The sequence below is a fragment of the Equus quagga genome, chromosome 7 (genome assembly GCF_021613505.1).
Source record: "Equus quagga isolate Etosha38 chromosome 7, UCLA_HA_Equagga_1.0, whole genome shotgun sequence".
Classification (NCBI taxonomy): Eukaryota; Metazoa; Chordata; class Mammalia; order Perissodactyla; family Equidae; genus Equus; species Equus quagga.
The window spans coordinates 79,619,817-79,632,370 of NC_060273.1; the positions used below are offsets into that span (position 1 = coordinate 79,619,817).

At 38.3% G+C, this 12,554-nt stretch overlaps 1 protein-coding gene across 2 annotated transcripts in view; it reads right to left on the reverse strand.

Moving 5' to 3' along the window:
* Positions 1-12,554, reverse strand: part of CTNNA1 (catenin alpha 1) — a 182,397-nt gene that overhangs the window by 140,600 nt on the left and 29,243 nt on the right. The gene's annotated exons all lie outside the window — the stretch shown is intronic.

Below are 12,554 nucleotides of genomic sequence, written 5' to 3' on the forward strand. Positions count from 1 at the left end.
AGGCTTCCTCAGCAAAAAAAAAGAGGACTGGCAGTAGTTAGCTGAGGGCTAATCTTCCTCAAAAAAAAAAAAGAATAAAAATCACATGATCACCTCAACAGATGCAGAAAAAGTATTTGACAAGATTCAGCATCCAATTATGATAAAAACTCTCAATTAAGTAGGTACAGAAACAAAGTACCTCAACATAATAAGGTCATATATGACAAACCCACAGCTAACATTACACTCAACAGTGAAAAGATTGAAGGCTATCCCTCTAAGAAGAGGAACAAAACAGGAGGCCCACTATCACCACTCTTAGTCAACATGGTGTTAGAAGTCATAGCCAGAGCAATTAGGCAAGAAAAAGAAATAAAAGGAATCCAAACTGGGAAGGAAAAAGTAAAAGTGTTACTATTTGCAGATAACATGATTCTTATATATAGAAAATAACGAAGAATCCACCAAGAAACTACTAGAAATAATTAACAAACACAGTAAAGTTTCAGGGTACAAAACAAACATACAAAAATCAGCTACATTTCTATACATTAATAACAAACTAACAGAAAGACAATCTCATTTATAATCACAACTAAAAGAATAAAATACCTAGGAATAAATTTAACCAATCACTGAAAGAAATCGAAGAAGACAGAAAGAAATGGAAAGATATTTCACACTCATGGACTGGGAGAATTAACATGGTTAAAATATCCATATCACCAAAAAGCTAGTGTTAGAATGATGTCAGCATCATGGCAGAGTGAGCTTTCCCCTCTAAGACACAACGGAAAGGACATTTATATTCTAATAGAGGACATCCACACAACACAACAGACATCGGAGAGACATATGCAGCCATACGTCTGAAGGTAGGGGTGCTGGAATCCCCACCCACCACCCCCAAGGAACTGGAACGAGGTAGAGAAATCTTCTCTTCCTCTCAAAGGGCAGCAACCCAGGGACTGCACGCAGCTCCAGGAGGGAAGGGGGGGCCCTCCACAGGAACACCATCTCTCTCTGAGGTCCCTCACAGCCCAGGGAAAAGCCCCACACAGAGGTGACTAGCTATCACAGCAGTGTACATCGAGCTAACAGCCCAGGAGAGCGGACAGAGAGGGCAGAGCAACAAACCCCTGAGATTGCACAGGAGAAAGAAAGTGCCCCTCCCCCCGACCCAGCACCCCAGTTAAGCAGGCAGAAAAGCAGTGGCTGGGAGCTGATCCATGAATCACAGCAGGCTCAGAATACACAGCTCTTGACTCCCAGCCAGTGGCAGCAGGTGGAAGCAGCGATCAAATACTACTACTATGCAGAAGCACAAATCCACTCCATCTAGCAGTATAAAAAAATATATGAAATCTGCAGGCCAGAAGGAAAATGACAAGTACCCAGAAATCAATCTTGAAGGCACAGAAATCTATGATCTAAATGACAGAGAACTGAAAATAGCTATCATAAAAATCTCAATGAGTTAGACGAAAATGCAGATAGACACTTCAATGAATTCAGAAACTTCTACACAAAAGAGATTGAAACTATAAAGAACCAATCAGAAATATTGGAGATGAAAAACACAATGGATGAGTAAAGAAGAATATGGATTCCCTGAACAATAGAGCTGATATTATGGAGGAACAAATCAGCAATACTGAGGACAGCAATATAGAACTGCTTCAAATCAAGGAGGAGAGAGAACTAAGACTCAAAAGAAATGAAGAAATTCTCCAAGAAATATACAATTTGATTAGAAAATGCAACATAAGGATTATAGGTATTCCAGAGGGAGAAGAGAAGGAGAATGGAGCAGAAAGCTTGTTCAAAAAAACAATAGCAGAGAACTTCCCAAACCTGGGGGAGGATGTGGAAATGCAACTTAAAGAAGCCAACAGATTGCCTAACTATATCAATGTAAAAAGACCTACTGCAAGGCACATAGTAGCATAGCTGGCAAAAGTCAATGACAAAGAAAAATACTAAGGGCAGCAATGCAGAAGAAAATACTCTACAAGGGACCCCTATCAGACTTTCAACAGATTTCTCAGCAGAAGGCTTACAGGCTAGGAGAGTGAAATGATATATTCAAAACTCTGAAAGTCAAAAACTTTCAGCCAACAATACTCTATCCAGCAAAAACATCCTTCAGATATGATGAAACAGTAAACTCTCCCAGATAAACAAAACTAAGGGAGTTCATCACACCAAGACCCCCACCCCCACCCCAGAAATCCTCAAGAAGGCCCTCATACCTAAAAAAAAAAAAAAGGAAAAAGAAAGGGGTTACAAAGCCCTGGGTAAGGAGATAAATAGATAGAAAAAATAAGATAATTGTAGCTATCCATCAGAACAGGTTAGCAAACACTCAAGTGTAACATTAAAGATAAACGGAAGGAAACATGAAAAATAATTACAATCTTGTCATTTTAACTACAAACTCACAACACAAGATGGAATAATGATAAAAGGGACACTCCACCAAGAGGACATAACACTTAGAAATATCTATACACCCAACACAGGAGCAGCAAAGTACATAAAGCAACTATTAACAAACCTAAAAGGAGATATTAACAACAGCACAATAATAGTAGGGGACCTCAACATTCCACTTACATCAATGGATACATCACCCAGACAGAAAGTCAGTAAGGAAACAATGGAATTAAACAAAAACTAGACCAGATGGACTTAGATATATATACAACACTTCATCTAAAAACAATAGAATACACATTCTTCTCAAGTGCACATGGAACATTATCAAGGACAGACCATACATTTGGAAACAAGGTAAGTCTCAATGAATTTAAGAAGACTGAAATAATATCAAGCATCTTTTCCAACCATAATGCTGTGAAACTAGAAATTAACTACAAGAAAAAAGCTGAGAAACGGACAAAGATGTGGAGACTAAACAACATGCTACTGAGCAACCAATGGATCATTTAAGACATTAAAGGAGAAATAAAAAAATATCTGGAGACAAATGAAAATGAAAACATACCAAACTAATTCATACTGGACGCAGCAAAAGTGGTCCTAAAAGGGAAATTCATCGCAATACAGGCTTACCTTAACAAATAAGCAATCTCAAACCACACCTAACAGAATTAGAAAAAGAACAAACAAAGCCCACAGTCAGCAGGAGGAAAATAATAAAAATCAAAGCAGAAATAAATGAAATTGAAACAAAAAAGACAGTAGAAAGGATCAATGAAACAAAGAGCTGGTTCTTTGAGAAGATAGACAAAATTGACAAACCCTTAGCCAGACTCGCTAAGAAAAAAAGAAAGCTTAAATAAATAAAATTAGAAATGAAAGAGGAGAAATTACAACAGATACCACAGAAATACAAAAGATTATAAAAGAATACTATGAAAAATTATATACCAACAAATCGCAAAATCTAGAAGAAATATGTAAACTCTTAGACTCTTACAACCTCCCAAAGCTGAATCGAGAATAAATAATCTGAATAGACCAATCACAAGTAAAGAGATTGAAACAGTATGCAAAAACCTCCCAAAAATAAAGGACCAGACAGCTTCTCTCAAGAATTATACAAAACATTCAAAGAAGCTTTAATACCTATCCTTCTCAAATTATTCCAAATAAGTGGGGAAGACAAAACTATTCCTAACACATTCAACAAGGTCAGCACCACCCTGATGCCAAAGCCAGACAAGAACAATACAAATAAGCCAATATCACTGGTGAACACAGATGCAAAAATCCTCAACAAAGCACTGGCAATCCGAATACAGCAAAACATCAAAAAGATCATACACCATGATCAAGTGGGATTTATACCAGGGACACAGCAACATCTTCAAATCAATCAATGTGATACACCACATTAACAAAATAAAGAATAAAACCCACATGATCATCTCAATATACACAGAGAAAGCATTTGACAAGATCCAACATGCATTTATGATAAAAAAACATTTGATAAAATGGGTATAGAAGGAAAGTACCTCAACAGAATAAAGGCCTTATATGATAAACCCACAGCCAACATCATATTCAATGGGGAAAAACTGAAAGCCATCCCTCTGAGAACAGGAACAAGACAAGGATGCCCACTTTCACCACTAATATTCAACATAGCACTGGAGGTTTTGGCCAGAGCAATTAGGCAAAAAAAAAGGAATAAGAAGAATTCAAACAGTGAAACTCTCACTGTTTGCAATGACATGATTTTATACACAGAAAACCATAAAGAATCCATTGGAAAACTATTAGAAATAATCAACAACTACAGCAAAGTTGTAGGGTACAAAATCAACTTAGAAAAATCAGTTGCATTTCTATACTCTAATAACGAACTAACAGAAAGAGAACTCAAGAATAGAACCCCGCGGCTGGCCCGGCGGTGCAGCGGTTAAGTGTGCACGTTCCAATTTGGCGGCCCGGGGTTTGCCAGTTTGGATGGATCCCGGGTGCAGACATGGCACCGCTTGGCACGCCATGCTGTGGTAGGCATTCCACATATAAAGTAGAGGAAGATGGGTATGGATGTTAGTTCAGGGCCAGCCTTCCTCAGCAAAAACAGAAAAGCATTGGCAGCAGTTAGCTCAGGGCTAATCTTCCTTAAAAAAAAAAAAAAAAGAATACAACCTCATTTACAATCGCAACAAAAAGAATAAAATACCTAGGAATAAATTTAACCAAGGAGGTGAAAGACCTATACAATGAAACTAAAAGACATTACTCAAAGAAATACATGATGACATAAAGAACTGGAAAGATATTCCATGCACACAGATTGGAAGAATAAACATAGTTAAAATGTCCATACTAACCAAAGCAATCTACAGATTCAATGCAATCCCAATGACATTCTTCACGGAATCAGAACAAAGAATCTTAACATTCATATGGGGCAAGAAAAAGACTCCTAATAGCTAAAGCAATCCCGAAAAAAAGAACAAAGGTGGAGACATCACAATCTCTGAATTCAAAATATACTATTACAAAGCTATAATAATCAAAACAGTGTGGTACTGGTACAGAGACAGGCACACAGATCAACGGAACAGAACTGAAAGCCCAGAAACAAAACCACACATCTACGAACAGCTAATCTTCAACAAAGGTGATAAGAACATCATTGAGAAAGGAAAGTCTCTTCAATAAATGATGTTGGGAAAACTGGACAGCCACATGCAAAAGAATGAAAGTAGATCACTATTTTTGCCATACACAAAAATAAACTCAAAAATAGATCAAAGACTTGAATGTAAGACCTGAAAGCATAAAACTTCTAGAAGAAAATATAGGTAGTATACTCTGACGTCAGTCTTAAAAGGATCTTTTCAAATACCATGTCTACTCGGACAAGCGAAACAAAAGAAAAAATAAACAGGTTGGACTTCACCAGGCTAAAGAGCTTCCAAAAAGACAACCCACCAGGGGCCAGCCCAGTGGTGTAGTGGTTAAGTTCACATGTTCCACTTCGGCAGCCCGGAGTTTGCCAGTTGGGACCCTGGGCACAGACCTACACATCGCTCATCAAGCCAGGCTGTGGCAGCTGTCCCACACATAAAATAGAGGAAGATGGGCACAGATGTTAGCCCAGGGCCAATCTTCCTCCAAAAATGAAATAAAATAGAACACAAAAAGGCAACCCATCAATTTAAAGAAAATATTTGCAAATCATATATCCGACAAGGGGTTACTCTCCATAATATATAAAGAACTCACACAACTGAACAACAAAAAAACAAATGACCCAATCAAAAAATCAGCAGAGGATATGAACAGCCATCTCTACAAAGATATACAGATGGCCAATAAGGACATGAAAAGATGTTCAACATCACTAATCATCAGGGAAATGCAAATGAAAACTACACTAAGATATCACTTTAGATCCAATGAAATGGCTATAATCACCAAGACAAAAAATAACAAATGTTGGAGAGGTTGTAGAGAAAAGGGAACCCTCATACACTGCTGATGGGAATGCAAACTGGTGCAGCCACTATGGAAAACAGTACGGAGATTTCTCAAAAAATTAATAACTGAAATACCATATGACCCACTTATCCCACTATTGGGTATGTATCCAAAGAACGTGAAATCAACCATTCAAGGAGACTTATGCACCCTTATGTTCATTGCAGCATCATTCACAATAGCCAAGATGTGGAAGCAACCCAAATACCCATCGGCTGACAACTGGATAAAGATATCTATCTATCTATCTATATATGTATATATACACACACATACAAACACACAATGGAATACTACTCAGCCACAAAAAAACAGACAAAATCATCCAATGTGCAACCACACGGATGGATCTTGAGGATATCATGTTAAGCAAAATAAGCCAAACAGAGAAAGACAAACATCATGTGATTTCACTCATATGTGGAAGATAAACAAATGCATAGACAAAGAGAACAGCTCAGTGGTTACCAGGGGGAAAGGTGCTGGGGTATGGGCACAAAGGGCAAAGGGGTACACTTATATGGGGACTGACAAATAATAAGGTACAACTGAAATTTCACAAAGTTGTAAACTAGTATGACCTCAACTTAAAAAAACCAAGGAGATATAGATATATAAAGCCCTACATTAATAAAATCATCAAATTACAATAAAAAAAACATTTTAAAAGACCAAAAGAAAAAGCTAGTGTGAAGTCTATATAGTCAAGAATAAAAAAACAAAAGCAAAATAAAAAGTCCATATGACCTAAAGCAATCTACAGATTCAATACAATCTCTAGCAGAATCTCAACAAATGATACCGGAGTAACTGGATGTCCATGGGGAAAAAAATATGAAATATACCTAAACCCCACACATTATGCAAAATTTAACCCAAAATGAGTTATAGCTTTAAATGTAAAATGTAAAACTACAAAACTTTTAAAAGAAAACAGGAGAAAATCTTCATGAGCTAAAGCTTGGTGAAGAATTCTTAGACATGACACCAAAAGCATGATCCACAAACTGGGGTGAGAGGGAATCAATAAATTGGACTTCATCAAAATTAAAAACCTTTACCATGCAAAAGACTTGTTAAGAAGTTGAAAAGACAAGCTTATCCAGACCATAGAGTATCCATGGAATACTATCTAGCAATAAAGTCACAAACTATTGATAAACACACCAACTTGGATGGCTCTCAAGTGCATCATGTTGAGTGAAAAAAAGCCAATCTCAAGAGGCCATACACTGTATGATTCCACTTATACAATATTCTTTTTCTTATTATTTCTTTTTATTTATTTATTTTTTTTTTTGGTGAGGAAGATTGTACCTGAGCTAACATCTATGCTAATCTTCCTTTATTTTGTATATAGGATGCTGCCACAGCATGGCTTGATGAGCAGTGGGCAGGGCCAGGCCCAGGATCCAAACCTGTGAACCCCAGGCCACTGAAGTGGAGCACACCAACATAACCATTATGCCACCAGGCCAGCTCCTATACAATATTCTTGAAATGAGAGAATTAGAGACCAAGACAGATTAGTTGCCAAGGGTTAGGGATGGTGGGGAGTGTAAGCAGTGTGGGTGCAACTATAAAGGGGCAGCATGAGGGAGAGCTTTGTGGTGATGGAATAGATCTTTATCTTGATTGCAGTGGTGGTTACACAAATCTACACATGTGATAAAAATCAGAGAATTATATACACATTTTGTGCCAATGTCAATTTCCTGGTGTTGCTATTGTACAATAGTTCCATAAGATGTAACCATCGGGGGAAAATGGGTAAGGGGTATACTGAACGGCTCCGTACTATCTTTACAACTCCTATGAATCAAAATAAAAAGTTAATAAAAATAAAATAACCTGTTAGTTGACTTTTTATTAGTGTAAATAAACACTGAAGAAAATATTGTAATCAAAATTTTTTTAACCTGACTGAAAATTGGAACAGCAGAATCTTAATGACTCTAAGCCGAGGAAAATATGCTAATTATGTAATTCACCTTTAGTAGTACACACTGCTTCAACACACACCCTACATGATTCAAGTCACAGGAAAATAAATTATTACACATGATAAATTTTTCACATACCAGATCCTCAGTTTTATCAAAAAGAAGATCAGCCATTTGCACAGGCCAAGCTGGCAGTTAACGTGCATGACATCTGGCCAATTCTCCTTTTCCATTGTCTGTTACAGCAGTCCCTTCCTTAATAGCTCCATCTCACCCCCTACCACTGTGGTGGTCTCCTGACTGTTGGTCCTGCCTCTAGGCTCTCTCTCCCAACCCCTTTAACTCTTCCTGCACATAGCTGAGAGACTCATCTCCCCAAACACCACTTTTCCTCATATTCTGTGTTGCCCAAATAGCAGAACTTCTTAAAACAGGAACAACATTAAGGAGAACTACTTCAGTTTAAGGAGAAAAGGCTTTTTAAATAAACACAAGGCAACGCTGGAAAAAGCTGGTTCCAGGGGTACAAGTGTTGTGTCACTACAGATATTCAAGTATACGGAAACCACAGATAGTCAAATATACGGAAACCTGAATCTGCGAGACCTATCCCAACCACAGAATTATCTGATTCTTTATCATTTCCCTGATAGTCTTCCCTTCTTCACCTGGCATTCCAAGCCACCTTCTAAATTCTAGCTCCAAATGCTTTTCTCCTAACCTCTCCTCCCAGCACCCTTCTCCAGTCAAGACCTTCAACCTTCACTGTCGCCCATGCACATCTTGCAGAGTCTGCTGTTTTTCCTTCCTGAGTGACTTTTTCCTCTCCCTTCCTCCACCTTTCAAAATCCAGTGCACCTTCAGGAAACTCTTCCAATCCCATGCTTATCCTCTATTCCACTCCATTCCTTGCATGCCACTCACGCTATTAATTTACTTTTCATGTCCATGTGTCCTGATTACAAGCTCTGGGACAAAATAGGAAAAAGAGCCTCCTATCTGCTAGAAGACAGCCTGTCTTCATCAGAGACCATACACATGAGGTCACTCAGCCCTTTCCCCACTCTGGTTTCTCTGACACAAGCTTTCTCCCAGGAAATCCATTGTCACCCAGTATACCAATCATCTATTTGGCCCCTTTACAGAGCAGAATATCATTAGGACAGTGCAGGAATACATAAAGGTGTATCCCAGCTTCTTTGGGCCTTCTCCTTCATCCACCTAGATACGTGAGCTGTAGGGAAGAAGTTACTGATGCAGCTGCAAGTCTCTGATCTCAGCCTTTGAAATCCAACTGTAAATTTTAACTAATGGATAAAAAACTCTGTTCTAGTAGAAGCTATCCCTCATTACTCCACTTTCAACCTACCATCGCTGGTTCTCTTTTTTTAACATCTCTCCTTTTTCAAAGAAGTTTCATTTAGGCCTTCCCATCTCTGCCTCTTGGATGTCCCCCACCCAGCTAAGCGCCCTCTTTTTCTCATCAGAGCCCTACTCAAGGATTCACCAAATACATTTAGACACTCTTTTCTAGGTATTGCTAAAATATATAGGTTTGAGGAGTGACTGCTAATGGGTACAATTTTGGGGTGATGAAATGTTCTGGAATTAGAAAATGGTGATAGCTGCACAACTCTGTGAACACAATAAAAATCATGGAATTATACACTTTAAAACTGTGAATTTTATGTTATATAAATTCTATCTCAATTTTTTTTTTAAAGTAAAGATTCTCCACCCACCCCTGTATTTACATTTGGCAATGGGGAGGAAAACTCATTTTAATTTTTGAGACAAGAGCCTTTTCTCACACAGTTCTTGGAGAACATAGTCGATTATCTTCCTTAAACATTTAAGTGCCATGATGGGCCAGGCAGCATAACAGGTACCACAGAGAACAGTCACACTAGACAAGCACAGAACCTGTCCTGCTGGAGCCTAGAGAAGGGAAAACTGTGATAATTTAACTACCACTGTGATAAGAGCTAGGAAGGAAAAGTATAAGGTAAGAATGATCTAATCAGAGTGGGGGGTCAGCAGGGTCCCAAAAAGAGAAAAGAACACATCTAAGAAGCACATGTATGCCTCAGTCCCCATAAGGTAGTTACTCAACAACTAGTTTGGGCTGATTGGCAATACAATGAAACCCCCAGATACAGGGACTTGAATGCCATGAAATCAATAATTAGCTCCTAACCACCATAGGAGGCTCACTTGGCCATTTCACTGGCCTTGAGGTAAAGTGACCCTGCATTTAGGTATGTGAATGTTTTACCCACTGACAGTTGTTATGTTTTAGTGTATCCACAAATGTTTGTGTTTATTGTTCATGTAATCGGAGAGAAATTAAGTTATGCTGAAAACTGTATAGATTCAAATCTCTGGTTATTAATTACGATTGCATAGACAGCACAGGACTTTACAAACTCAAAGATATAGAAGGTATGAATTTTGGCTCAGAAGTGTTATAAATACTTTTTTGAACATAGTAAGCTCACATCTTTAACAGTCTGGGAAAACCCTAGATCAGAGGTCAGCTAACGATAGCCTGTGGGTCAAATCTGGCCCACTCCTTCTTTGAAAGATTTTTTCTTTTTCTCCCCAAAGTCCCCCAGTACATACTTGTGTATTCTAGTTGTACGTCCTTCTGGTTGTGCTATGTGGGATGCCGCCTCAGCATGGCCTGATGAGCGGTGCCATGTCTGCGCCCAGCATCCAAAGCCACAAAACCCTGGGCCACCAAAGCAGAGCGTGCAACCTTATCCACCGCGCCACCAGGCCAGCCCTAATTCTATTCTTTACAGAAGTGAGAGTCTCTATACACATTCAAGAGGCTCAAGTTAGGCTCGACTCTTTTAAGGGAGGGGTGTCAAAGAATCTGCGACATATTAAATGCCACTACAGGGTTTCCAATGATCAATAAACAGCTTCAACAACATAACCAACAAGGCTTGGCTGATTAAAGAATCTGAGCTTAACCATTTTCATAACATGTATTTTGTTCTATTTATGATAGGAGAGAGGTTTCATCACCATTTAAGTTCTCCAAAGAAAAAAGTAAGCCAACAGAAAAAAGCAAGGCACTTAGCTTTTCATATCTGATGCAGTAATGATGATGTGAAGCAGATATGTGAAGCAGTTTGTTCTAGTGGATTTTTCCAAGGAGGAGGCAAATTACAGTGAATAGATCATGATCATAAATAACTGCAAAGTTGGACTAGGACAGACAAGTACTTATGATTCAGAGCCACATAAAAGATTTTCTCAGATATAAACAAGAAAACAGAAATTTAGATATGCATTCAAAATGAGGGGGAGAGCATTTTGGGGAAGGTGCATGTATTGCACTACGACTGCTATACATCTGCATCAAACTTCTGAAACAAGGAACACTTACAGAGTGAAATAAAAAGTTACCTGCATCAATTAATTGTATTTTGAAAATAAATATCTTAGTCACTAGACTCAATGAACACTTGGCCAAATTCATATTAATATTATTGTGAGTTTCTTTATAGGAGGCAAGAAGGCCTGGAGAGCAAAACTTTCTCACAGAGGACAATGAAGTAACAATCAACCAGATTTCCTCAACAGGAAGCTCAAAAATTGTCCTGACCTGAACAATTAAACTGCTTTCAAATAAATTCATTCAAAACCCACTCTACTGGGTTGAAGAGCTACAAATTCATGCCCACCCAGAACCTGTGAATGTGGCTTTACTTGAAAATAGGGTCTTTGCAGATATAATCAAGTTAAGATGAGGTCATATTGGATTAGTGTGGATCCTAATTCAATGACTGATGTCCTTCTAAGAGGGAAATTTGTACAAAGCGATAGCCAAGGAGAATGTCATGTGACAATGAAGGCAGATACTGAAGTGACGGGTCTATAAGCCAAGGAACACCAAGGACTGCCAGCAACCACCACAAGCTAGGAGAGAGCATGGAACAGATTGTTCCTCTGAGCCCCCAAGAAAGAATCAACCCTGCTGACACCTTGATTTCAGACATGTGGCCCCTAGAACTGTGAGAAAATAAATTTCTGTTGTTCTGAGCCCCAAAGTTTGTAGTAATTTATGTTATGGCAGCCCTAGGAAACTAATACATCCACCCAGCTAGTATTATAAAATTTAAATAATCTCATTTGCAGTATTAGAAGTATTTATCTTCAGCCTGAAAATTGAGAAAAATATTTACCATTCAAGGTTTTCAGGTTAAAATTCAGAACAATTAGAGACAGCATTTCCATTTAATTCATGGCCCCTTTGTGGGTACTGTCACAAGGATGAATTTCACATAAGACTCCAATACACTATGCATACTGCTGTCAGCCATCAGAGATCCACTGAGGTTCTCCCAAAAACCAGCGAAAGCAAACCCCTGCACAGAGTAGGGGCTCAGTTCACCTCGCTGATATCCAATGGCCCTACAAAAATCTATGTCTCTGTTGAAGTCCTCCTGTTGGACCAGAAGTTTAACACAAAACTACAAGTTTCAAGAAACTAATCTTCTAGATTTAAAGTTCTCTTGTCATACTTGTAGCATCATAATGATGACAGTTTTTCTAATAGTAACTACTGGTAAACTGTGGGTTACCATTTCACTTTTTATTAATTCTGAGTTTTCCAAAACATGATTCCTTTAACCCCAGACTTAATATATT